The sequence below is a fragment of the Triturus cristatus genome, chromosome 1_1 (assembly GCF_964204655.1).
Source record: "Triturus cristatus chromosome 1_1, aTriCri1.1, whole genome shotgun sequence".
NCBI lineage: Eukaryota > Metazoa > Chordata > Amphibia > Caudata > Salamandridae > Triturus > Triturus cristatus.
The window spans coordinates 206936466-206962630 of NC_140579.1; the positions used below are offsets into that span (position 1 = coordinate 206936466).

A 26165-nucleotide genomic window follows, 5' to 3' on the forward strand; every position below is an offset into this window, starting at 1 on the left:
GCAAATAGCCCCATAGGTCTCTGGATAATGTAGTGGCAGCGGTGAGTACGCCTATGCCACGAGTGTAAAAATAATGCCATCCCTGGACACGTGTTTCGAGGTAATTGCCTCTCGTCAGCAGGGAGCAGGTAGTATGTGGGGTGCCAAGTAGACTGCCAAAATATTAAAGGTATAGTACCTCTCACGGCGCGCAGGTGCGGAACCCAGGCTCGTCAGCCCAAAGTCGCTCGAATGAGCTTTAAATACAAATACGGAGTAGGTCGCACACTGCTCGTCATACTAGCAAATAGCCCCATAGGACTCTGGATAATGTAGTGGCAGCGGTGAGTACGCCTATGCCACGAGTGTAAAAATAATGCCATCCCTGGACACGTGTTTCGAGGTAATTGCCTCTCGTCAGCAGGGAGCAGGTAGTATGTGGGGTGCCAAGTAGACTGCCAAAATATTAACGGTATAGTACCTCTCACGGCGCGCAGGTGCGGAACCCAGGCTCGTCAGCCCAAAGTCGCTCGAATGAGCTTTAAATACAAATACGGAGTAGGTCGCACACTGCTCGTCATACTAGCAAATAGCCCCATAGGACTCTGGATAATGTAGTGGCAGCGGTGAGTACGCCTATGCCACGAGTGTAAAAATAATGCCATCCCTGGACACGTGTTTCGAGGTAATTGCCTCTCGTCAGCAGGGAGCAGGTAGTATGTGGGGTGCCAAGTAGACTGCCAAAATATTAAAGGTATAGTACCTCTCACGGCGCGCAGGTGCGGAACCCAGGCTAGTCAGCCCAAAGTCGCTCGAATGAGCTTTAAATACAAATACAGAGTAGGTCGCACACTGCTCGTCCTACTAGCAAATAGCCCCATAGGACTCTGGATAATGTAGTGGCCGCGGTGAGTACGCCTATGCCACGAGTGTAAAAATAATGCCATCCCTGGACACGTGTTTCGAGGTAATTGCCTCTCGTCAGCAGGGAGCAGGTAGTATGTGGAGTGCCAAGTAGACTGCCAAAATATTAAAGGTATAGTACCTCTCACGGCGCGCAGGTGCGGCTTCTTGGGCTGACGAGCGTTGGTTCCGCACCTGCGCGCCGTGAGAGGTACTATACCTTTGATATTTTGGCAGTCTACTCGGCACCCCACATACCTACCTGCTCCCTGCTGACGAGTGGCAATTACCTCGAAACACGTGTCCAGGGATGGCATAATACTGACATACTCGTGGCATAGGCGTACTCACCGCTGCCACTACATTATCCAGAGTTCTATGGGGCTATTTGCTGGTATGACGAGCAGTGTGCGACCTATTTCGTATTTGCATTTAAGCTCTCTCGGGCGACTTGGGCTGACGAGCCTTGGTTCCACACCTGCGCGCCATGAGAGGTACTATACCTTTGATATTTTGGCAGTCTACTCGGCACCCCACATACCTACCTGCTCCCTGCTGACGAGTGGCAATTACCTCGAAACACGTGTCCAGGGATGGCATAATACTGACATACTCGTGGCATAGGCGTACTCACCGCTGCCACTACATTATCCAGAGTTCTATGGGGCTATTTGCTGGTATGACGAGCAGTGTGCGACCTATTTCGTATTTGCATTTAAGCTCTCTCGAGCGACTTGGGCTGACGAGCCTTGGTTCCACACCTGCGCGCCATGAGAGGTACTATACCTTTGATATTTTGGCAGTCTACTCGGCACCCCACATACCTACCTGCTCCCTGCTGACGAGTGGCAATTACCTCGAAACACGTGTCCAGGGATGGCATAATACTGACATACTCGTGGCATAGGCGTACTCACCGCTGCCACTACATTATCCAGAGTTCTATGGGGCTATCTGCTGGTATGACGAGCAGTGTGCGACCTATTTCGTATCTGTTCTTAAAGGGTGTTGGGGGTGATACTGTTGTAATTCCTATTATTTTTTTTAAACAATTTGTTCTCTGCTTTTTACGGTCTGTAACCTATTTGGAGCTTCTAGTTGTATACATGGATTTCCTCTTGGTTATTTTTATAAACCAAGATGCTTGTCTATCCGTTTTGACTAATCAAATTGCCCCTGTAGTCACTGCACCGAACAGTTCTATCCCCTTCTGTAACCGCTTTTCTTTGCTTGAAGGCAAAAAAATTGGGTGAATTTGACATTATCCTGTAGGAGTATTTCTGTGGCAGCAGGACCTTCAGCAGGTTCCACCCGGATTCCCATGCATTGTCTTTGTGTTTAAAAAATATATATGTATATATTTAACTTGGACCACTGCAGATTGTGCCTTGAGTTCCGTCTTGTTCTTGGCTGTCTTTTGTTGAGTCCTTTGATAATATTGCGCTGCAGCAGACTTGGCAGGTAACTGATGTCCTGCATAACGTTTACTGTTATTCTATTGCACCTTATCCCTCCAACTCTGGGAGAGATAAGGGGGAGGTTTATCTGTTTGGGTGAGACTATCCTTAAATGCTAAGATTATTTCGATATATACCACTAGTAATGTGTTTCAGGTGCTAGTATTAGGGATGGGCAAAAATTCCGCTCAGCCGGCAGAGTTTTGCCCACTCCGCGGTCGGAACGCAAAGATCTGGCAAAGCTCCGCCAATCTCTGTATTGTGGAGTTTTTCTCTTACATGCAAGGGCTCGCCTACAGTAAGTTGGCGAGTGGGAATTTGTACCCCACCCCCTCCTCAGCACGATTTTTCTCCTGGCGAAATTTCTCAAAGTGGGCGATTGCGATGGTTCGCCCTGAGAATATCTACTCAAGAGGCAGAATGAAGCAGCGCCCTCTGGAACACCACGTGGTGCAGTTTGCACTGATTTTTACAGCGTGGAACAAGCTCCCGGGGCTAAAAATCAGCGCGACATTCTGAATTCCACCCGCTAACAGAACTCTGTGGAATACTGCTGAGTTTTTATGTAACTCCGCTAGTTCCAGGAACCTCTAATACTTATTTAAGGTTGTAATTTTACTATCTGTATGTTCAATTTTTATAATGACTATTTTTTCCTATTCAACTATTGCTAATTTTGGCAACCTGTTAGAGATCGTTGATAATGTTCTTTCCCAGAACAACTGCTGTCGGATCCATTGTCCTGCCCTAATCTACAGGGATGTTAATGCTGCCTTAAATATAGGTAGCTTCGAACAAGATTTTAGGGCCAATTCTGTCCTATCATAATCCCCCTCAGGAGCAAACCTGAGAAGCCATGAGTTGGATAACTTTTTTTTATACAGAGAACCTGGTTAGTGTGCATGAATTAAACTCCGTTGGTAACCTGACTTTCATTGGTAGAGGTTGTCATCCATTATAGATCACATTTTTTTTGTCTAGGTCCCTGATCAGCCTGATTGTTAATAGCAGTACTGTAGATCTGCAAACCCTGTCTGACTTTTCTGGCACACACATCCAATTGGACCTGGATCCACTGCTCCTATACTCCCCAAGAACAATGATCAATTTGTTTGGAAGCAGCATAAACCAGTAACCCCCCTAATACATTTAATTAGGACATTTGAGCTCTATCTCACCGAAACACAGGGTACCGCGCACATCATCGGGTCTTTTGTAGAATTTTGTACAAAGGCGAGACTGTTGTTCATGAAACCCATCATAGGTCCTGATGAGCAGACCCCAAGGTGGTTTGATTCCGCATGTCTCTTGGCTAATCATAACTTGAGATGTGCACTAGACCAAGGAACATAGATGAGATCAGGAGATGTAGGGCCACCTGGAACCACACCCTTTGGGCGAGGAAGAAGATGTGTGCCACTAATTCAAGCACTTTAATTAAAGCTAACAAACTTAAAGATACAAAGGTCTTTTGGTCTCCTGTAAATCGTATTAGAAGCACCTCTCGTAGTAAGACCCCAAAGAACTTTCACATTGTAACAGATGGTTAGGTACAACATTTTTCATCAGCAAATTGTACAAATGATGCCATTAACAATGCTTTTGCTAGATGTGCTCAATACGAGTGTATTAAGGTTTCCTTGGAGGAAGTTATTTCTGCCTTCTTGAAAAGTCCCTGTAACAAAGGTCTTGGACCAGATGGAGTTTCAATTGATTTATTGAAGTGCAGTTTATACATGGGCTCTTTTACTTACAAATATTTTAATTGGTTGGCTACCAGTACACTAGATATGTCTTGGGCTAATTCTGTAATTGTACTGATTTTCAAAAAGGCAATGGAACTGATCATGTTCTTATTGCCCTATTTCCCTCATGGACACATCTGCAGAAATCCTCGGAAGAGTGATCTCCAGCCTAATATGATCTTGGTCCAACTATCAAAACATGTTAAGTTTATGTCAGTATGTTTTTTTTTTTTTTAGAAGGGCCTAGATACAGTGGAACACTTCCTGAATCTCTACTTTCTTATAGGTAAATATGTGGTAGCCAGGCACTTTCCGTTGTTCTTCGTTTTTTTGGACCTTTCTACTACCTTCAACCGGGTTAATTGTTCTAAACTGTGACCTATGGTATTCGATAAATGTCTGTATGTTTCTTTGGTTAATATGTATTCGCTAAAGTTCACTTCAGACCAAATGGAGTGTACTGATCCAGTCGGTCTGCTGGGGGGGTTGCTGGGGATGCATTCTTGTGCCTATATTGGTAATCGTATGCATAAATAATCTTTATTATCATTTGCTTCAAAGTGTACAGGAAGTCTCACAGATAGATAAGCAACGTGTTCCAGCATTACTATTTGCTAATGATGCTGTGTTATTAGCTCGGACACCTCGCAGTTTGAAGCAGTAAAACAGTCCATCTCCTTTTTTTAATCTCACACCTTGAGATGGACAATAACTACTCCAAGCCCCGCATAATGCATTGTGGTGCTAAGAAACCAAATCTGAGACTTAGGTTTTGTAATGGTAACCTTTCTTAAGTTGGGAGCAGTTTCCTTATTTAGGATTCTACTTTGAGCAGCCACGCTGGCGTACAACATAGCTAAAACATATTGACAAAGCCAATAAATAGCTTTTGCATAGGCAAGATTTACATCTTTGCCAATGCTGGTTAGTCCCGCGATTGACCCAGTTTTCTGTTTGCGGAACGGACTGTAACCTGCCACCTGTTTGTCCAGTTATTAAAGGCGAAATGTCGGGGCCACTGCACTTTTTTTAACCAATGCTTACAGGGCGGGAGGCACCCCGCTCCGAGCGGAGAGACTCCAGTGACTAAGCGTGGAAAGGTGTAACCTTTGCTGCGCGGCTGAGTCACCCCGTCAAGCTGTGAAAGTTGAACGGAGTGAAATTTAAGTCGAGATTTCAGGTGTTTCCTCGAGGTCGTCGTTGCCGGCCCCTGTGTGTGGAGTGGACGTGTTTCAGGCCTCTTTTAAGGAAGGGCAGGCGGGCCCGGCTCCGAGAGAGAGCAGTCTGCCGGGTACCATTCCTATCAGGCAGGTCAGGGCGGCCGGTCTCACCCTCCTTCCTCTCTGCTGCCATCTCTCACGCGCCGGCGCTGCTTGTCTGAAGCAGGACCCGGCTGCCTCTCTCTCTGCAGAGCCGCGAGGTCCCTCTCGGGAGCGCCTCACCTGTGCCGGGGCGGTCTGGCGGGATTCCTTTCTAGTGACAGCACCGAGGCCCCTGGCAGGTAAGCGTCTAGGCCCCAGAGAATGAGAATCTGAAGCCGCTGGGGAGAAGAATCCGACAGCTACAGAGGCGATTACCGTGAGTTCGAGGCATTATTAGTTAATGATATGACCTATAGCGCGCAGCAGCGATCTGGTGTGATGGGCTGTAAAATAGCTGCAAAATACGCTATAAAGCTGTAGCCACAAAGCACTGCGAAGTCTAACGCAATAGTGACACTAAAACGTGTGACAGGACTGTAAGGGAAGTGACATCTGGTAATGGATTTGCTCTCTAACAAACCCGTGATTCCTGATATAGAAGTTCCTTTTTTCCAGCTGTCTGTTAGTCCTGGGTACTCTGCAAGCAGTGCTTCATATAGATAGCATTTTTCTGAAGCGAACTAAGGTGTGGTTGATGCAGCGTGGAATGTCAAATCCTCCCTTCGTCACAGACCAAATATCGCAATAACACATTAACTCAATACACTCATTGGTGGGGCCCATAACACCAACACTCACACTTCATTGATCTGCTCTCTTGGGAGGGTAAGTTTCCATATGCTGACATGAAAGGAATATCTTTTCACCTAAACCCTAATATACATTGAATACCTTTATTAACTTCAAACCTCAAGTGATATTCCCCTCATTTGGCGATGAATCAGTTAGTTGAATTGTAATTTGGTAATTCAATTCTTTTATTTATGCTCTTCTCTTAATCTAATTTCTTTAAAAAACAACTCAACACATTTGTCTATTAATCAAAGCATCTTTTATCTAATTAATTGCAAATTTTAGAAAATCATCGACCAAACCGCAGAACATCATATTTACCTAATCTGGCTATTAGTCGTCCTCTAAGTCAGTCAAGTCGCGGAAATATCTTTAATTCATCAAAGTGTGGCCGCAATTCAGTCTGTCAAAGATTCATGGAAACAGCTGTCCAGCAGTGTCACCGTCCTCTCCGTCAGCATAACGTCAGGAAAATGAATGTTCGCTCAAAAAGAAGGAATTACTAATTCGCTTTGTCTACCCACTTTTATAATGAAACTAACGTCAAAATGTAACAAAAATCAGTTTTAGACAGCCCTGATTGGCTGGTTTGGGGTCATTCGGTAAAGTTCTCACATAGTCCGTTAGATTAAGTCATCACACTTGCTGGTTCCGGTTTTAAAGACAGTCCTTTGTTTTGTGGTCCTGGCAACTCTCCCAGTACGACCTTGGTTGGTACATCTTGCCTGGGGTCAGGACGAGGCCACTGTTGGTGGCGAAGGTGCACTTCACCCAAAACCTCGTGAAACGGTAGCAGTCACGTCGTGTGTCTCAGTCGGCCATCTTTTCTTAGGCCCAAATGGTCAACTTAAGTAAAACAAACACAAAACGTAATTAATACATTGAAATGGCTAATTAAATGTAAAACCCTCACTAATTCCCCTATGTGTAAGTAATTATCTAGCATAATAGCAACATTCAAAGCGTTTATATTCACCCAGTGATGTCATCTGGTGCAATTTACAATTACGTCACAAAAGCAACATATATCATGCAATATTCTAATTTTCTACCATTAGTATGCGTACATATATTAGTATACAATTAGTTTAGCCATGCAAAATGCAAATCCCACGTGTAATTCTTTTGTTAATATAATTGGTGAGATATCACTTCAAACGGATTAATAATATTACAATTAATAGATTATTCAGATTAATATAAACATGCAGAATGGGGGGGGGAGGGGGGTATACAAAATTTTGTACTATCCGCTCCAGCATGGTAACCAACAATCCTTTATTTACGAGTTTTCACGACCACACAGGACGTTTCACCAGGCTCAATTAGCGCACTGAAAACCAAGAAAAGGCTAGTTTTGTATCGAAGAATTGGTAAAACTAAAGTATCACTCGCCGTGTCATATAGCAAACCTTACCTTTCACCAATCCATTGTTTGTTTTATTTATGTTTTTCGTGCTTTTTAATTTAATAGCGCTAATTGCCATGGAGCTAACGCAGCCTTCTGATGTGATAAAGTGTATTCAAACCGAACTCTGAACATAAACCAAACAAAGAAGCAGTTAACTGGCTGTTAAGGTATTTCTTAACCGTGGGCTACTTAACAAACCTATAATTGCCAGACAATGGACATTTGCAATAATGACTGACAAAAATGCAAATAAAATAAAATTACGGTTCGTGCTTGATGAAACCATGAAATACAGAAGAGGCTAACATGCCCTGCCCAGAGGACTATAGAGGATCCACGTCCTCTCACTGTCCCAGAAACTGCGACCTGTCCCAGAAGCAAGCAGGCCTGCTGCAAGCCAAGATGGCGTTGATTCCTTCCTAAAGTCGAAAGAAACAGATCCAAGGATGGACAGGCAGTTTAATTCCGAAATTGTGCCGCTGAGAAAAGTCTTACAGTGATATATATTTGAAAACTTTAGTAGGGTCAAACCTTAAAAGATCATTGTTTCTTGTTAAACAGGACGTACCTGCCGTCACCAGTTAGAAGACCGATAAGTGAAGTTTGCTTGAAATGTAACACGTAACATATTGTAGCGTTATCTTTTCTATTGCGCAGTGCATATTAGGGAAGAACAGTAATCACTATCCGAAGGAATAACTGGGCTAGTCTGCCTCATTAGTACTCAGAGGTACAAAAGGGGTTGGTGATGGACGGAGCATCAGAACCAATCAAACACTCACACCCAGTCCACAGATCTGGGTTTGATCCATCACCGTTCTTTAGCCCACTCTGCCACCCCAGTTCAGACATGGCCATATGCAAATCAGTCTGACCCTGTGCCTCATGGGAACAGTCCAGCCCGAACTGCCAAGCCATGCCTTCGCTGGACCAGAAACAAGCTTCCTAGGACCGGTTTCTGGCATTTCAGCCGTCTTCAGCCAGGCTTGCTTGAATCCAGTGGCAAAGTGAGCAAGGGACTCACGTCTGAGCATACCCTGCCAACTTATGGCGAACAAAGCGGTACAAAAGGGGTTGGTGATGGACGGAGCATCAGAACCAATCAAACACTCACACCCAGTCCACAGATCTGGGTTTGATCCATCACCGTTCTTTAGCCCACTCTGCCACCCCAGTTCAGACATGGCCATATGCAAATCAGTCTGACCCTGTGCCTCATGGGAACAGTCCAGCCCGAACTGCCAAGCCATGCCTTCGCTGGACCAGAAACAAGCTTCCTAGGACCGGTTTCTGGCATTTCAGCCGTCTTCAGCCAGGCTTGCTTGAATCCAGTGGCAAAGTGAGCAAGGGACTCACGTCTGAGCATACCCTGCCAACTTATGGCGAACAAAGCGGTACAAAAGGGGTTGGTGATGGACGGAGCATCAGAACCAATCAAACACTCCCACCCAGTCCACAGATCTGGGTTTGATCCATCACCGTTCTTTAGCCCACTCTGCCACCCCAGTTCAGACATGGCCATATGCAAATCAGTCTGACCCTGTGCCTCATGGGAACAGTCCAGCCCGAACTGCCAAGCCATGCCTTCGCTGGACCAGAAACAAGCTTCCTAGGACCGGTTTCTGGCATTTCAGCCGTCTTCAGCCAGGCTTGCTTGAATCCAGTGGCAAAGTGAGCAAGGGACTCACGTCTGAGCATACCCTGCCAACTTATGGCGAACAAAGCGGTACAAAAGGGGTTGGTGATGGACGGAGCATCAGAACCAATCAAACACTCACACCCAGTCCACAGATCTGGGTTTGATCCATCACCGTTCTTTAGCCCACTCTGCCACCCCAGTTCAGACATGGCCATATGCAAATCAGTCTGACCCTGTGCCTCATGGGAACAGTCCAGCCCGAACTGCCAAGCCATGCCTTCGCTGGACCAGAAACAAGCTTCCTAGGACCGGTTTCTGGCATTCCAGCCGTCTTCAGCCAGGCTTGCTTGAATCCAGTGGCAAAGTGAGCAAGGGACTCACGTCTGAGCATACCCTGCCAACTTATGGCGAACAAAGCGGTACAAAAGGGGTTGGTGATGGACGGAGCATCAGAACCAATCAAACACTCACACCCAGTCCACAGATCTGGGTTTGATCCATCACCGTTCTTTAGCCCACTCTGCCACCCCAGTTCAGACATGGCCATATGCAAATCAGTCTGACCCTGTGCCTCATGGGAACAGTCCAGCCCGAACTGCCAAGCCATGCCTTCGCTGGACCAGAAACAAGCTTCCTAGGACCGGTTTCTGGCATTTCAGCCGTCTTCAGCCAGGCTTGCTTGAATCCAGTGGCAAAGTGAGCAAGGGACTCACGTCTGAGCATACCCTGCCAACTTATGGCGAACAAAGCGGTACAAAAGGGGTTGGTGATGGACGGAGCATCAGAACCAATCAAACACTCCCACCCAGTCCACAGATCTGGGTTTGATCCATCACCGTTCTTTAGCCCACTCTGCCACCCCAGTTCAGACATGGCCATATGCAAATCAGTCTGACCCTGTGCCTCATGGGAACAGTCCAGCCCGAACTGCCAAGCCATGCCTTCGCTGGACCAGAAACAAGCTTCCTAGGACCGGTTTCTGGCATTTCAGCCGTCTTCAGCCAGGCTTGCTTGAATCCAGTGGCAAAGTGAGCAAGGGACTCACGTCTGAGCATACCCTGCCAACTTATGGCGAACAAAGCGGTACAAAAGGGGTTGGTGATGGACGGAGCATCAGAACCAATCAAACACTCACACCCAGTCCACAGATCTGGGTTTGATCCATCACCGTTCTTTAGCCCACTCTGCCACCCCAGTTCAGACATGGCCATATGCAAATCAGTCTGACCCTGTGCCTCATGGGAACAGTCCAGCCCGAACTGCCAAGCCATGCCTTCGCTGGACCAGAAACAAGCTTCCTAGGACCGGTTTCTGGCATTCCAGCCGTCTTCAGCCAGGCTTGCTTGAATCCAGTGGCAAAGTGAGCAAGGGACTCACGTCTGAGCATACCCTGCCAACTTATGGCGAACAAAGCGGTACAAAAGGGGTTGGTGATGGACGGAGCATCAGAACCAATCAAACACTCACACCCAGTCCACAGATCTGGGTTTGATCCATCACCGTTCTTTAGCCCACTCTGCCACCCCAGTTCAGACATGGCCATATGCAAATCAGTCTGACCCTGTGCCTCATGGGAACAGTCCAGCCCGAACTGCCAAGCCATGCCTTCGCTGGACCAGAAACAAGCTTCCTAGGACCGGTTTCTGGCATTCCAGCCGTCTTCAGCCAGGCTTGCTTGAATCCAGTGGCAAAGTGAGCAAGGGACTCACGTCTGAGCATACCCTGCCAACTTATGGCGAACAAGCGGTACAAAAGGGGTTGGTGATGGACGGAGCATCAGAACCAATCAAACACTCACACCCAGTCCACAGATCTGGGTTTGATCCATCACCGTTCTTTAGCCCACTCTGCCACCCCAGTTCAGACATGGCCATATGCAAATCAGTCTGACCCTGTGCCTCATGGGAACAGTCCAGCCCGAACTGCCAAGCCATGCCTTCGCTGGACCAGAAACAAGCTTCCTAGGACCGGTTTCTGGCATTTCAGCCGTCTTCAGCCAGGCTTGCTTGAATCCAGTGGCAAAGTGAGCAAGGGACTCACGTCTGAGCATACCCTGCCAACTTATGGCGAACAAAGCGGTACAAAAGGGGTTGGTGATGGACGGAGCATCAGAACCAATCAAACACTCACACCCAGTCCACAGATCTGGGTTTGATCCATCACCGTTCTTTAGCCCACTCTGCCACCCCAGTTCAGACATGGCCATATGCAAATCAGTCTGACCCTGTGCCTCATGGGAACAGTCCAGCCCGAACTGCCAAGCCATGCCTTCGCTGGACCAGAAACAAGCTTCCTAGGACCGGTTTCTGGCATTTCAGCCGTCTGATTTGCATATGGCCATGTCTGAACTGGGGTGGCGTAGTGGGCAAAAGAACGATGGATTAAACCCAGATCTCTTGACTGGGGGAGAATGTCTGCATTGTCAGCATTCCGTCCATTATTTGTTTGTTGTAAATCATTAGTACTCAGAAACATTTATTTCCCCAGGAGCCAAAAAGTATGCTTTGTGGTGTGACCCAGGGCTGCAGTGATGCCAGCAGGGTAGGACCTGGGGAGGTGGGTTTCGGTTGGGCTTAGGGGTAGCGAAGCATGTACATGTATTTTTTTTCTCTCGCAGTTTTGTATTGCGCAAATTCGACCCAAAGGTATCGGAGCACTTTGCATGAGCACCAGTTACATTACACAAGGACACATTCATTTTATTCTTTTTGGGCATGGGGAGATTAAGTGATTTGCATAGAATCACAGGATGGTGAGTCAAGATTTTCAGTTCATACCAAAATTATACAACTTCTGTTTAAAAGAGACATATGTGAAAATACTGTGTCAATCTGTATCTGAGTTGCTATTTCGTTACTGCTCTCTGGAGTAAGCCATCTCTGTTTACTATTGCTAAGTTTGGCCAGTCAAGTGCACAAAAAAAGTAGCTTGTTTATTGAAATCTAATGAAATGGAATCTTAGGACTCTGGCCTCGCACTGTCCATATGCCTTCCGTAGCTTATCTGTAAACATTAGGAGGACTTAGAAACAGGCTCAGTTAAGGCAACAAGTGCTATAAAAACCCTTAACAGTGCCCCCCACGCCCCTACAAGGTGTATAGTTCACTGAGGTGGGCAGGCACAAACACTCTACCTTCACCACTAGACCTGGTACAATGGGAAAGGTTTAGCCATGGCACTAGGAGATTTGATGTTTAATGCTGACATTTACAACTTCTCCAAAATATGCTGGTTGTGAACTGTATTAAAAATGTCTGGCATGGTTCCACAGCACAGTGGCATTTTTTTTGTTTTGGTGGGAGTATTCCTGGAGTCTCACCATTGGAACCACTCACTCCCAAGGTGTTGTGTAATGTGCAAGACGGAAATCTATGGACCCAGGAGACATGTTTTTTTATTTATACCCTGCCACCCCTTTTGCAAACTGTGTGCTCTTGGGCAATAACTTTCTGAACATAATAATCAACTCCTTTATTATGATTGGTATTATTTTTTAATAATAACAGAGATAGGGAGAACCTAAATCAAACTAAACACTCGTAGGAAGTATGTGAAAAGAAAACTGCCAACAATCATTTGATCTTATAGTGGGGGAGAGAACACCTCGTCTCAAAGTTCACTCATTAAAATGTGGTGTAATTAGACATTTATGGATCTTGAAACAAAGAGTATTGGTACTCCTGCTTCACCAAATTGTTTGCCTTTGATCAAATCATATCCTTCCAATGCATTTCTCACCTTAATTTCCATTATGTGATAGATCTGGCCGAGCCAATGAAGGCTTGAGCCAAGCACGAGCCAAATGCCTGGTTCTGGCTCATCACGAGGTCTTTTTGGATCTTCATGCCTAAAAAGAACCAAGCCTTCATGTGGTTTCTGTCTGATACCCCCAGTCTTCCCTTATTTGCAAAGAATTAAAAACAAAGCATTAACTTTTTACATAAAATGAGACCGGGAAAGAGATACCCACATAGTGGCTTAATGGTTTAGTGTGAAACCAGAAAGCCTGGAATTTATGCCGGCTTCCCTTCTTGAAATTGTGTGATCCTAGGCAATTGTTTTATTTCACATTGCCTCCTTTTTAGGTCTCGCCTACTCAGCGCGCATGCGTTGCATAGGAGGACCTCTAGCTGTCGCTCTGCTCTTTTTGAAAGCACATACTCGTGCTTGTGGCGGCATCCACCTTGCGGGAGCAAGCAGGGACGCGCCACAAGCATGTGCTTCCAAAAAGAGCAGACTGCGCGCACCACTGCCGGGCTTGTTTTAAACAGCGGCACGTGCAGGGGCCATTTGGTCATCTGCAGCCGTCGTTCTTTCTTAACCTCCTTTCCTATCCCAAACTCTTTCATCCCAGCCAGAAACCCTTGTCCTGCCAGCCCCTCTCCCTTTCTCCTTCTATCCCAGAATCATTTTCTGAACCATCACCCACTCAGAAAACCGTGCTGTATCACCAGTAACCTGAACTTTTCTTTTTTCATCCCCAAAACCCTTCTTATATTTCTGCCTCTGTTCTCCACTTCTTTCATTCCAGGATCACTTGCTTGGCCACCGTCCCTTTTCCCTCGTTTCATCTCAGAAAGCCTATTTTGTGCCACCCTCCATTTTTCTTTCATCCCAGAAACCCTTACTGCACCGCAGGCCACTCATCCTATCTTCTTTCGTCCCATAATTCCTTGCTGTTCCGCTGACCTCTCCTCTTTCATCGAGAAACCCTTGCTGAACTGCTATCCCCTCTTCCGCCCCAAAAAATCTAACTGTACGACCACACCTTTTCTCTTCTTCTTTCACCCCATAAACCATTGCTCGACAGCAGGGCTGGCTGTTGTTGAACTGGGCCCATGCTCAGGGCGCCAATTTTCAGAGGGGCGTTAGGAGCTGTATGCATTCAGGTCACGCAGACAGCAGAGTCCCTGTCACCTGCCTCCAGTGGTCCTCCGGGCGCTGTTTTAACACCCCATCAGCCTGCTTTCTTGCCCCTCCAACCCCTCTCACCCCCTGCTGCCACACACTATTAACCCTCCTCCAACAAATATCTTGGCAGCAGCGTGAGGTACAAATCTGCATAATCAGGTGGGTGGGTGGAGGTACAGGGGGGCGTTCGAGGCCAGTCACTACTCTGATGCAGGCAGCCATGGGCTGACTCCGAGCACAAAAGCTGCTCTCTGCTGCCTCGTTTTATGCACCAGCAGCGAGGGTGCCAACATTCTTTCCGCACAGGGAGCTACCTTGGCAAAGGCCGACTCTGCTCTACAGCCAGCTGCTATTCTCTCCCGTCCTGGCATTCACCCGTGTGGTTTTGTTATGGAACCTGGCATTCCCGTTCTGGCTGCAAATGGTCTTCACTCCAGACTGCACCAGGTCGCTGGTATACCCTCCCAAGAACGTGTGTGTGCCCCTTTACCCTGCTCTGCCCAGGTCCTAGCTTTCTGTGCTCTTCCTTTCTGTTTAACGGTGTCCTGTGGTTTCTTCTCTCTCTTGCCTATCTCTTCCTTGTTTATTTCTTTCCTCCATCCCTGTTTCATTTCACTCTCATCCGCCTTCTTCTCTTCATAGCTCCTACACCACCCCTCTCGCCCCCACCCTCTTGTAGCCTTCCCTGTTCTTCTGAGCGCAACCAGCCAGGCTCACACCCCCGCCAGCCCCCTTCTCCCCCTCCCACCCCCCTGGCCAGGTTCTCACCACCCCCACCTTAGGCTCCCCCCCCCCCCCCCCCCCCCCACCAGTCACAGGGCGGTCTGTGCTGCTCGTTACCTTGTAGGGCTGCAGCGCTGCTTTTCACACACTTCTGCTAAAATAACAATCATCACTGCCACTTGGGACCAACGCTCGTTGCCATCTGCAATGAGGCCCAGGACCAGCACTGCCCGAGCGCGGATTATGAACACCTTCATGCCCCACTGGCGCGCACTATGGGACACTTGTTGCTGCTCATGCACTGTGTGGTTCCACTTTAGCTGTTCACGAGGTGTGCGCCCCCTTCCTACCTGTGCGTGAAATGTATGCACCTATCCCAGTTGTTCATGCGCCTGTCTTAGCTGTAACGGGGAAATTATATGATGTGACCAGAATCACAGGCTGTAGACCCGGCGCCGAGACTCAAGCCTGGCTCCACAGTTCTCAATAGCTCTATCTTAATGCCTCATCTTCTCCAGTTTTGTTTACGATATTGGTGATAATTCTGTTTTTCAGGAGCAGTGCAGTTGTGCTACTGTGTGCTTTGCCTGTGAACCCCCCCCCCCCCCTCCCCTTCCTACGGCCACCAATATAAAAACAAAGTGCAACACCGGGTCAAGCTACTGCCCGAAAAACATCTTTAACACTCATATAAGAATTAGAACATTTAGAAGCATGATTTGTAGCTCGAGAAGCATGCGTTGCTTACCAAACCGCTTAGCACTCTGGGACTTGTAGTTTAGTATGAAAACAATAACATGAATGCGAAGATGGGTATCGCCTTTGGGACCTTATAAGTGTTAAGCCATGCAACAGTTAATGTTTTTGCACCAAGGATATTGTGCTGGATAACTAAACACTTAAGAGGTCCCAAAGGCGAGACCTATTGGCTATGTCAATGCTTGTTTCATTATTACGTATAAGAGCACCTTGAAATATACGAGTTTAGGATGTGCGCTGTACAAAAACGTCTTGTTTTAATCGACTAGAATGTTGTCGTATATAATAACTTTAACCACAGGGGTTAGCTTGACAACTGAGTTGCATCATGGTGCACTAAAGGCACTGTAGATGGAGATAAGGGGAAGGTATGACTGTTTCTCAGTTCATGTATTTAAACGATCACTTCTAATAAATGTCACTCAAGGCAGTGATATAATCTGATGCACTAAGGGGAAAAACTTCCATGTTGGGGAAATACTCTTTTGAATTGTCAAGAGTGGTTATCATATTTTTACCTGTTAGTTGTATATGTTTAAACGGGAAGGTGTTCCTTATAGTAACTGGTGCAAGACACCTTCTGTGCTTCTTTTCCCTTTAATTCAGATAATCTACTTTAAAAGGGACAGCCTGGACTCGTGTGTTGGTGTATCCAAGAATGTAGTGCTGTGTTGGGCTTATCCAGTGCTACAAGATAATTTCTTAGAGTGATTAATGGGCAGTTTCTGTAAATGTCTCACTCATGGCAACGCAACCCTTCAGGTGATGGACTTCTCTCTTCCGATGAAATTCCTATATAATTGAATGTAATTGGTGTATATGGATGAATGGAGAGCCTGAACCCACTACTAGGTCTTACAGCTGTGCTACATACATGTTGAAATTCAATGGGGACATGTAAAAGCCCTAAGGCACTCCAATCAACACAAGCAGATGAGTGGCACGGAGACACCATGATTCCATCAGGATAAAAAGTATGCATACTGAAGGGAAGGATCAAGAATTAGTTTGGTAAGCCCCTCTGATGTCCTAGTTCGTGCTTCACCGATGTGAACGGTGTTCATGAGATTTAGTCTAAATCTCATGAACACCGTTCACATCGGTGGTGGGCAGATGCAGGGACAGGAGCCATAATTTATTGTCCATCAGTAAAGGAACAATCCTTGATTGAAGATCTGCATGGAAGAAGACTCAAAGAACATAGCCCACCCAAAGAAGCATCTCCTGGGTCGTAGCACAGCAGAGATGCTTTCCTGCAGCAAAATGAGTAAGCCTCCTTCATTTCCAGCCCACCCAAACGCTTTATCTCCCCACCTCGACCTCAGAACAGCCTGAAGACTTCTAACGTTCACACCCCCAGGCATGAGGGCTGTCCACTTCTGGAATGGTTTGAGCTAGCTTTCTAGCCTGCATTCTAACACTGACATTGACTTTTACAATGTGGTTGATGCCCTCCCTTAAAATTCAGTTTCATTATGAACAGGTGGTCTGTGAGCCCATTGGCTGCCTTAGTCTGATGGGTGCCTCGCTACACAACAAGTTTGACCAACCATCTTTCTGCTGTAGACACCTAAACTTTCATACATGTTTGGTAGTCTTAAAGGACACTAGAGTGGGTGCTGGCCTGCTAATACATCTGCCCTGATTGAACAGCGGTAGCATACAGCTGGACCCTTCACAGGTCCTGAAAACTAACCATGTCCTGAGTGGATTCCGGTTGAGGGTCTTACTTACCTTTCGAAATTGGCACCATAACACTTCACCATACAGTCTGCTGGTGTGAGATCTTTGTTGTTTGGATGAAGATGTTTTTTATGATTGTAGAACTGAAAACTTGCATTTTGGTCCTCGGCCATCTGAGTTACGCAGCATAGTGGATAAGGGAGGCAAGGCGATTCTTGTGATGTTGGACCTGTCGGCTGTCTTTGACACCGTAATTCATGCGGTGTTGATCCAGAGGCTTGAGGAAATTGGCATTGAGGGGTCGGCGCTGTCCCTTCTCTCTTCTTTTTTGGAAGATAAGGAGCCAAGTCTGCTGTGGGACGGATTAGTCGGACAGCTTCCATCTGCCCTGTGGTGTTCCGCAGGGTTCAGCGTTGTCACCCACGCCGTTCAATATCTGTGACCCCTCTGGCCAAACTCATCAGGAAGCATGGCTTCACGATAGTTTCGTATGCTGACGATTCCCAGCTCATAATTTCCGTGGTTATACAATCTAACGACACTGCTTTTATATTCCACAGCTGCCTGTCAGAAATTATGAGTTGGATGCAGGAGAGCTTCTTGAAGATCAACACTGAGAAGACTGAGATTATTGAGTTTGGCCAGGGGAGTCCCCTGTGGAACGGATCATGGTGGCCGGTTGGGGCCGGGGAGTGCCCCTGCCCCGTGCCTAAAGTAAGAAACCTGGGCGTGCTGTTTGACAACCAGCTACATTTTTCAGCTCATGTTAACAGCCTCGCGTCATCCTGCTCCTTTTTAATAAGGACTCTGCGTAAGATTTTCCCTTTTATCAAACCAGAGCTGCGCAAGACCGTTGTAGTTGCCCTTGTGTTGTCCAGATTGGACTACTGCAACGCCTTATTGTTAGGGATAAATAAGACGCAGATAAAGAGGTTGCAGACTCTGCAGAACGCTGCGGCGAGGCTACTACTGGACATCCCCAGAGATCATTCTATCTCAGGGGGAATTAAAACATTACATTGGCTCCCTGTCCAACAGCGTATAGACTTCAAGGCTATATGCTTAGTACATAAGGCTATTTTCAGAGGGGGAGCCAAGGATGTTCAGAAATTGTTTATCCCCTACACTTCTGGCCGGGTGCTAAGGTCCAGCATCCGGAGTCTTATTAAGATCAATCGGATCAGGAAAGTCAGATGGGGTGGTAGAGCTTTCTCAGTCCGTGCGGCTGGACTCTGGAACAAGCTTCCCTGTTCCCTAAAATTATTAGAAAATCATCAAGCTTTTAGGAAGCTGTTAAAGACACGGCTCTTCCAAGAGGATCGTATTTGAGGATCATGTTTCCCTCTGTGCTTACCAGCGCCAAGACGCTTCGGCATTTGCGCCCTATACAAAACCATATCCTTTCCTGCCTATAGCGAAAGACTTTTGAACCAGGGCTCGTTTTCTGGATTTCGTCCTATCACCGTAGTTTTAACTTTTCTTTTAATTACTAGTAAATGCTCTTTTCTTGTTTGAAGATCTAGCACTGGCTAAATATTGAGTTTGGCTTTTATTTTTTTAACTTTATCATTCTGTGTCTGAGTTTTTGCAGCTTTGACAGTTCACATTTGCTCCCCCAGGGTCAAGTCCCTAAAGGAAGTAACGTGGGTATCCATTAGAGCTTTAATAATATTGGTGGCTCTGTGTAAATGCCAGTACCACACGAAATACTGCCCATTAACCACTAACCTGCCCATGAAACAACACCATACAGGGCTATAGGGCACAGGAGGTATATTATTTGTGAACTTTAGATGATAGTTTGGTCATTGTATTTTTAGAGTGCTCTGCTACCATGGGAAACCCTTATGAATAAAGCCTTAGCACAGCTGAGTACAAGAAAAAAAAACAATACATCGTTGTTGATTCAGGAAAATGCAACCTTGTTGATCCATTGTGATTCCCAACCTGTAGCTTTATCCTGGGACCCTGCCCAGATCAAGCTCAAGATAGTCTTGATCCTTGGAAAGAAGGAGTGGAGCCGTGATCATTTAATAAACGGAATGATGCTGTGAATGGCCCTTCTTAAGAGTAACGTCCCCTCCAGCCATCCATACCTTGTTGGACAGGTATTTTACACTGACAAGGCGCGGCTAATTAATAATATGCCTTCTGTTATTTTCTTTCCCACTTTTGCACCAACATTCCCACCCCTGATTTACTGAGTCCTGTTTTATTGTTTACTTTGACATGTACCTGGCATTGATTTGACTTTGCCTTGTAAACTCTGTTTCTTCACGGTGTTTGACTCTTTTTCTTAGTATGCGCACAACGTAACACTCACTCCTCCCCCACCTCCAACACCTTTCCACCTCTGCGGTGGCCCAATAACTCTCAGAAGCAGGTTGGTTATGTTGTCCAAGGCGTAGACTTTTTATTCTCGTCCAATCAGATAATCACCACTAACCATTACGAGAGTAAAAGCATTCCACTTGTGTATATATATTATTATTCACAGCATCACCCTTTAGCGACATCCATATGTCAAAGGAGAAAGGAAAATGATGCCAGACATTACACTTTATCTTCAGCTTGGCTGTACACTTTAACCTGAATTTGGCCGACTCGGCTGACATGTCAATGCAGTAAGGAAATTAGGCCATACATTACACTTGACTTCAGCTTGGCCGTACACTCATTACATTTGAACTTTAGCTTGGCCGTACACTAACTTGAATTTGGCTGACTCGGCCGTCTCACTCAGTACTGCGCACATTGTGCCGGGATGCCCCAACGCCCTACAGCAAACAGTTGCATTACTTGAAGTCCAGGGCACCGCATAGCGCACCTTGAATTTGGTCGTCCAACCAAGCTGCGCACATTGTGCCGGCAGGCCCCTACAGCAAACAGTTGCATTACTTGAAAACCGGGGCACCGCAGAGCGCACTGGCCCACCGGGGTACGGTACCTGTACACAGGCAGTACCCCCAAGAGTATACTCAGTCCATACGTTGCGGGTTAGGGCAGTAGAGTCTAGGACCACCAGCAGGTCAGTCCCCTCCATGCCTATCCTCTGCACACTTCCATCCTACCCCCTCCTGGGGTCCAACTAGTGGCTGAACCTCCATCGCTGTGGATGCCCTTTTGCTGTTATCTGTCAGTGCTTTGCCACAGGGTGAGAAGCTCCCTGGCGCACTCTACACCCGCCCCCCCCCTGGCACCGACTGTGCTGCCCAATATCCTAGTATAGTTTGGATAAAGATTTCATGCCCTTTCGCAGACCCGCTGCACCCAAACCTGATGGAACAATCTCTTTTTCCCGTCTGTAGGTAGTTGTGCCGATTGCACCGGCCACGAAAACCCCTACCACCGGCGGTATTACTTCCGGCCACTAGATTAACATTGCCGGTAAGTATTGTGTAACGTGGACATAGCCGCAAAGCTCAGGAAATGGTATGTCGTCCTGGAGCCCAAGACCCATGCTCCCTACCTCATTAGAAACCATGATAACACAAATCCGAACCAGAGACCTGTCAGCCACCGGTACCCTACATTTTTGGAGGAAAAGACACCACTGAGGACCTCCCTTAACGAATCATCCCAGCCAGAGTGCCTGGAGCCCAACGCAGCAACCAAAGAACATCCACTGAGCATCTTTGGTGAGGCCAGAAAGGCCCCTCTCTGTTGCTCTCCTGGAACCCAAGAAGGTAAATACCGGCTGATGCCTGTTGGGAGCCACCCAATGTGACCCCTCTGTCAGGAGCCCTCACGCACGCTTTGCTATTTTGCGGACCACGTGCGTTGAAGATACTTCCGATGGTTTACAGCTTCCCCTTGCTGACTGAGGTTGCTCCCTATGAGTTTGAGCTTGTCCATATACGGATAAGACCCAGAGCAAGCTGTTCCCCCACGAGTATTATTGCTGGTGTACTTATGATATTATACTGCATGAGGTGTAATTATATAGTACCGGAGATTAATCCTGTGAATACATTAACTTATTATCACCTATACTAAGCGGCCCAAGGCGTAAGGCCTTATACTGACGTAACCATATTCAACTTGGATATATATAACATTATTCATAGTGTGAAACTTTATCGACATCCACCTGTGAACGGCAGTAGGACATTAGGCACGCTATTACAACTGAACTGCCACTTGGCCTTATATTTGTCAACTGCGCACATTATGCCAGCAGGCCCTATTGAACTACATCACCAGTTTGACTTGCAATCTGGGGCGCTTAGCCTTGCATTTGAATTTCCATTTGGCCAACTCGACCATTGTGCGAACATGCCTTAATGCGCCAACGCCAACAGTTGATTACTTGCAAACCAGGGCGCGTGGCCTTACATTTGAATTTAGCTGACTCAACCGACCCGCTCAGCTGCGCATGTTGTGCGCACATTGTGCTAGCAGGCACCAAAAGCGCTCCTGCGAACATTATATTACTTGCAATCATTATATTACTTGCAATCCAGGGCGCGTGGCCTATGAACCCCTAAACCAAGCGGCCTTCAAAGAGGCTGGACCTGTTGTCTAAACCAACTGCTACACGACCTCTTGTAAGTGGGTCAGCTAATGTCTGCCAAATTCAAGCGGTAGCTGTAGAATTTATGGATTTATTTATTTTTTACGTCCTGCTCGGCTGTGGACATTGTGCCAGCAGGCCCCAACGCGCTACAGCAACCGGTTCTTATGCGTACCGCTACTATCGCTAGACGGGTGGCACTGAAAGATGTCTGACCCGTCCTTGACGAAAGGGATACATTCTGTTCAACATGGTTACGGGCTGATTATCCTATCTTTGGGAGGAAGGCGGTCCTCTTGAGACAATTGCCTCGAGAAGGTTGCACACTGGCTCTGAAGCCTCAGCTGCGCACATTGTGCCAGAAGGCCCCTACGTGCTACAGCAACCAGTTTTTATGCGTACCGCTACTATCGCTAGGAGGGTGGCACTGAAAGATGTCCGAACCACCCTTGAAGAAAGGAATTTATTCTGTTCCACCTGGTCACGGGCTGATTGTCCCCACTTTTGGAGGAAGTCGGTCCACTTGAGACAAATGCCTCAAACGATTAAACACTGGATCTGAAGCTGTATAGACTTATTACCCTGGTAGGAGTATTGGGACTGCACAGGCCAGGCTATATTTACCAGTGAGCCAATAGCCACTAATATACAAACCCATCACCACAGGGGGCACCAAATCCTTCCCATGCCTTCCGGTACCGCTGTTGTGGTTATCCTGAAGTTCCTGCTAGTCGCCGTCTAGAGCGTATGTTGCTGTGATGTCTGCGGAGTGCGCCTCCCACGATCATGTAAGGGAAGAGAATAACAAGCCATTAATGCTTGGTGTACTTCTGCCTTTATTAAACAAAATAAGATGCATTTATTTCCTGCGACTGAGGAGGCTAGCCCTTATGATTTCACACATACAATATATACACCAAACCTTAAAATTGTTACTCGGAGCAATCTCAGTGTCTTGAAACGTGTACTCCAAAAAGCTAACTCAACAGGTCTGGCTGTAACGCCACAATGTTAATTGTGTCCATATAATCTGAAAAATTACTTGTTTGCAAAATATTACTGACAGAGTAAGTGTATTATGCCTACCGAGCCGTTACGCATCCGTCTTGATGCATTAGGATTTTTACTGCGTCGTTCTATATAATGCCCTGCCTAATCTCAGGCTATGCTAGCATGTTAGCGAATACAACATAATAAAATGTGAACTATAATTACAAGATGATGCATTGACATTGACCAAAAGCTTTAAAGATGCAGAGGAGCTGCCAAAAAAGCTCCCCAGTAGACACTAGCAATCCAAACAGATGGAAAGGAGCTATATCAGGAGTATCATAGGTAGGGCACATAAGCCCCGTGCCATTATGCGCCAGCTGTCCTATTGACGGCGGCCCCGCTATCTTACCGGCCCCCTAACAGCTTTATACCACTGCTGTGCATGCACTCTGTATATAACGGCAGCCTCTTTGCAAGCCAAGCCACCGTCCCACTGTCTCGCGCACAACTCGGCCGCCCACACCAATTGGACAAATACCCTGAAAATATTGCATAGACCTTCAAAACCACTTAGCACCTTCGCACTTAACCCGATACATTTCACCGCAGTAGCTACAAGAGATAACTGTGTGCAAACACCACACCCCATTACCCATTGAAATTCCAAGTAAAAGCATACTGGCATTACTACTGTGCGCGCAAGGATCTCTGCAGCAGGTGCCTTAACCCCAAAAGATATTTTAAAAATGCACACTTCACAACCAGATTAGCAGAACAGATTTACTGCTAAGTTTCTAGGTTGCTGCCAATTTGTTTGTGACCGGGTTTGACAATAAATAAATGCATTAGATTTTGCGTCGAGATTGCTCCACTTTTTTAGCACAGCCAGACACAAAACCTAATTTGTTAAATCTTGAAATGCACTTAAATGTACTCGTGTTAGAACTGCTACACATGTGTGAGGTTATAATATCTGATGACACTTCTTGAGCGGTCACTTCCTGCGATGTCATGCGCTGTGACTTCACGCGCCACAATGTCATTTGCATACTGCTGCTGCAGAGGAGCTAAGTAGCATATGTGCTACTGTGTGAAACCGCTATAGGGCTCCGTTATTGAGATGACTCGGGAGGGCACACAGGAAAGAGGAAGCTGACACTGGCCCAAGGCACTAGTTACGTATTATCGACTGTTCCCCCTGTCCTACAGTACTGACAACAATACCACGTGCAAACAGTGCTCCAATATGAAGTTGCCCACTTTGGAATCACTCGCAAAGCGACCACGCAATTAAGCAGCAGCTTTAATTACCGTGCTGCAGAGGAGCTAATATGCATATGTGCTACTGCGTGAAGCAGGTATAGGGCTCAGTTAATGAGATGACTCGGGAGGGCACATAGGAACTCTCAAAACGACCACGCAAATAAGCAGCAGCTTTAATTACCGTGCTGCAAAGGAGCTAATTAGCATATGTGCTACTGTGTAAAGCAGCTATAGGGCTCAGTTAATGAGAGGACTCGGGAGGGCATGTAGGAAAGAGGAAGCTGACACTGGCCCAAGTCACTAGTTACGCACTATTGACTGTTCCTCCTGTCCTACGGTCATGATAACAATACCACGTGCCAAAAAACGCTCCAATATGAAGTTACCCGCTTTGGAATCACTCGCAAAAATGACCCCCACGTGAGTAATTCCCCGAGAAGGGACGGCAACCCCCTGCCACACATGGCAATGGTCTGTGGCCTCCAGCTACACAGAACACTGGTGGAGCCATGCTGCACAGGACTCTGGCAGTCCACCCCTGCCCAAGACAGTGGCAGGCTCCCTGCGCCCAGGCAGGGAGGAGTCCGTCTGCCGTGCGCAAACCAAGGACACCCCGACACTCTCAAAACTAGGGTGCCGTGCCGCACCGTTGCCGCACTGTGCTGTATCGTTGCACGTGAAATTCAGACTTGGAAGTGAAAGAGGGTACATTGCAAGAAAACAATTTTTGTACCGGGAGTGAGCACGCTGAAAATAATGGGCACATTAAGCACAAAACTCCCAGGCGAAGACGACGCTCCACCACCGGAGCCACTCCCAACCAACGTGGCCACCTCAGCTACTCCGCTTCCCGCCCCGAAAATCAAAGTGAAGTTTAAATAGTAGCTAAAAAAGAATCTACCAAATATTAAATGAAAATGAACTAGGGGCCGAATTACTTCACTGAACTCGATACCCAGAAACGCTACGCCTGGCCTCCTTTAACCCACCGCACCTCGCCTCGTTAATGACGCTCCTGCGACTTCACTGGGGTCCAAGCAGACAAAGAGGATGAGACCCCTGGGACGCCACCTTAAATCACATAGTTAGGTTTCGGTTTCCTTTACGTATAGGATGTCAGCAGAGCTCCATCCTCTTCCGGCATCTGACCCCTGGAGGAAGCTCTGCTTCGTGGCGCAACTAAGGGTGCAAAAACAATATTATCCCCGTGCACTCAAGTTATATTTACAAAATTCAAGAGTTCCTGTTGGCGCCACCTCTGTCACACGGAGTCCAACCGTGTCTTTAAATATGAAGAATATTGTGGAGAGTATCACCTATCCACCAAACAAGTGCGCACTGTACTCAATGAAACACTAAGGTTTCTTCACATATTTCGATTTATTATTTTTTTGAAAATAATTTCTCCATCGATTAAACTTCAAGTATTGTTAGATCAGTTACATGTTGCATACACACTCCTCTTCTGATGAAATGATTCACGTTTGAATTTTCAACTTTATACATCCACCCAATGCATAAACTCTGAAAATCTATGATACGGATTAACTTTGCCAATTCATTTTTATTTGCGTTTCATTTTGAGTTTTGGCTGCATATCATGTTTTTGTAGATTGCATATTATGTTTATCGAACTGTATAGTGAACCTAATGGTCCTGTTTCATTTCATTTCTTATAGACCCCTGAAGAAGGGTCAGAGTTTATTGACCCAAAATGCATTGGGTGGATGTATAAAGTTGAAAATTCAAACGTGAATCATTTCATCAGAAGATGAGTGTGTATGCAACATGTAACTGATCTAACAATACTTGAAGTTTAATCGATGGAGAAATTATTTTCAAAAAAATAATAAATCGAAATATGTGAAGAAACCTTAGTGTTTCATTGAGTACAGTGCGCACTTGTTTGGTGGGTAGGTGATACTCTCCACAATATTCTTCGCAACTAAGGGTGCCCCTCCCCTAGGCGTGGGGGGCTCCTACTCAGATCTGGTGTTCTGGTTCTGAGATTGGGTGGGTGTGATTTATTTTGTTCCTTTTAGCACAGAAAGGGTGTTCACTATAATTACTAGTATGATTGATGAGCAGGCCGGGGCTGTGACGAGTGGTGGGACCTGCTTCCGGGATGGGCTCGCGGCGGAGGTGGAGCCAGTGACGTCACGCGACAGCACTGTTTCTCCAGGACGGCTTTG

The 26165-nt window shown here is 46.6% G+C and overlaps 1 protein-coding gene across 4 annotated transcripts in view; it reads left to right on the top strand.

Annotated features, from left to right (window-relative positions):
* SLC45A3 (solute carrier family 45 member 3) overlaps positions 1-26165 on the top strand; it is a 536434-nt gene that overhangs the window by 324621 nt on the left and 185648 nt on the right. The window contains exon 1 of one of the 4 annotated variants that reach the window (XM_085624131.1): positions 5417-5662. The exons of the other annotated variants lie outside the window; for them this stretch is intronic. The gene's annotated coding sequence lies outside the window, so the exon portion shown is untranslated. Of the gene's footprint in view, positions 1-5416; positions 5663-26165 lie in introns of those variants that run through there. 4 annotated transcript variants of the gene reach the window in all.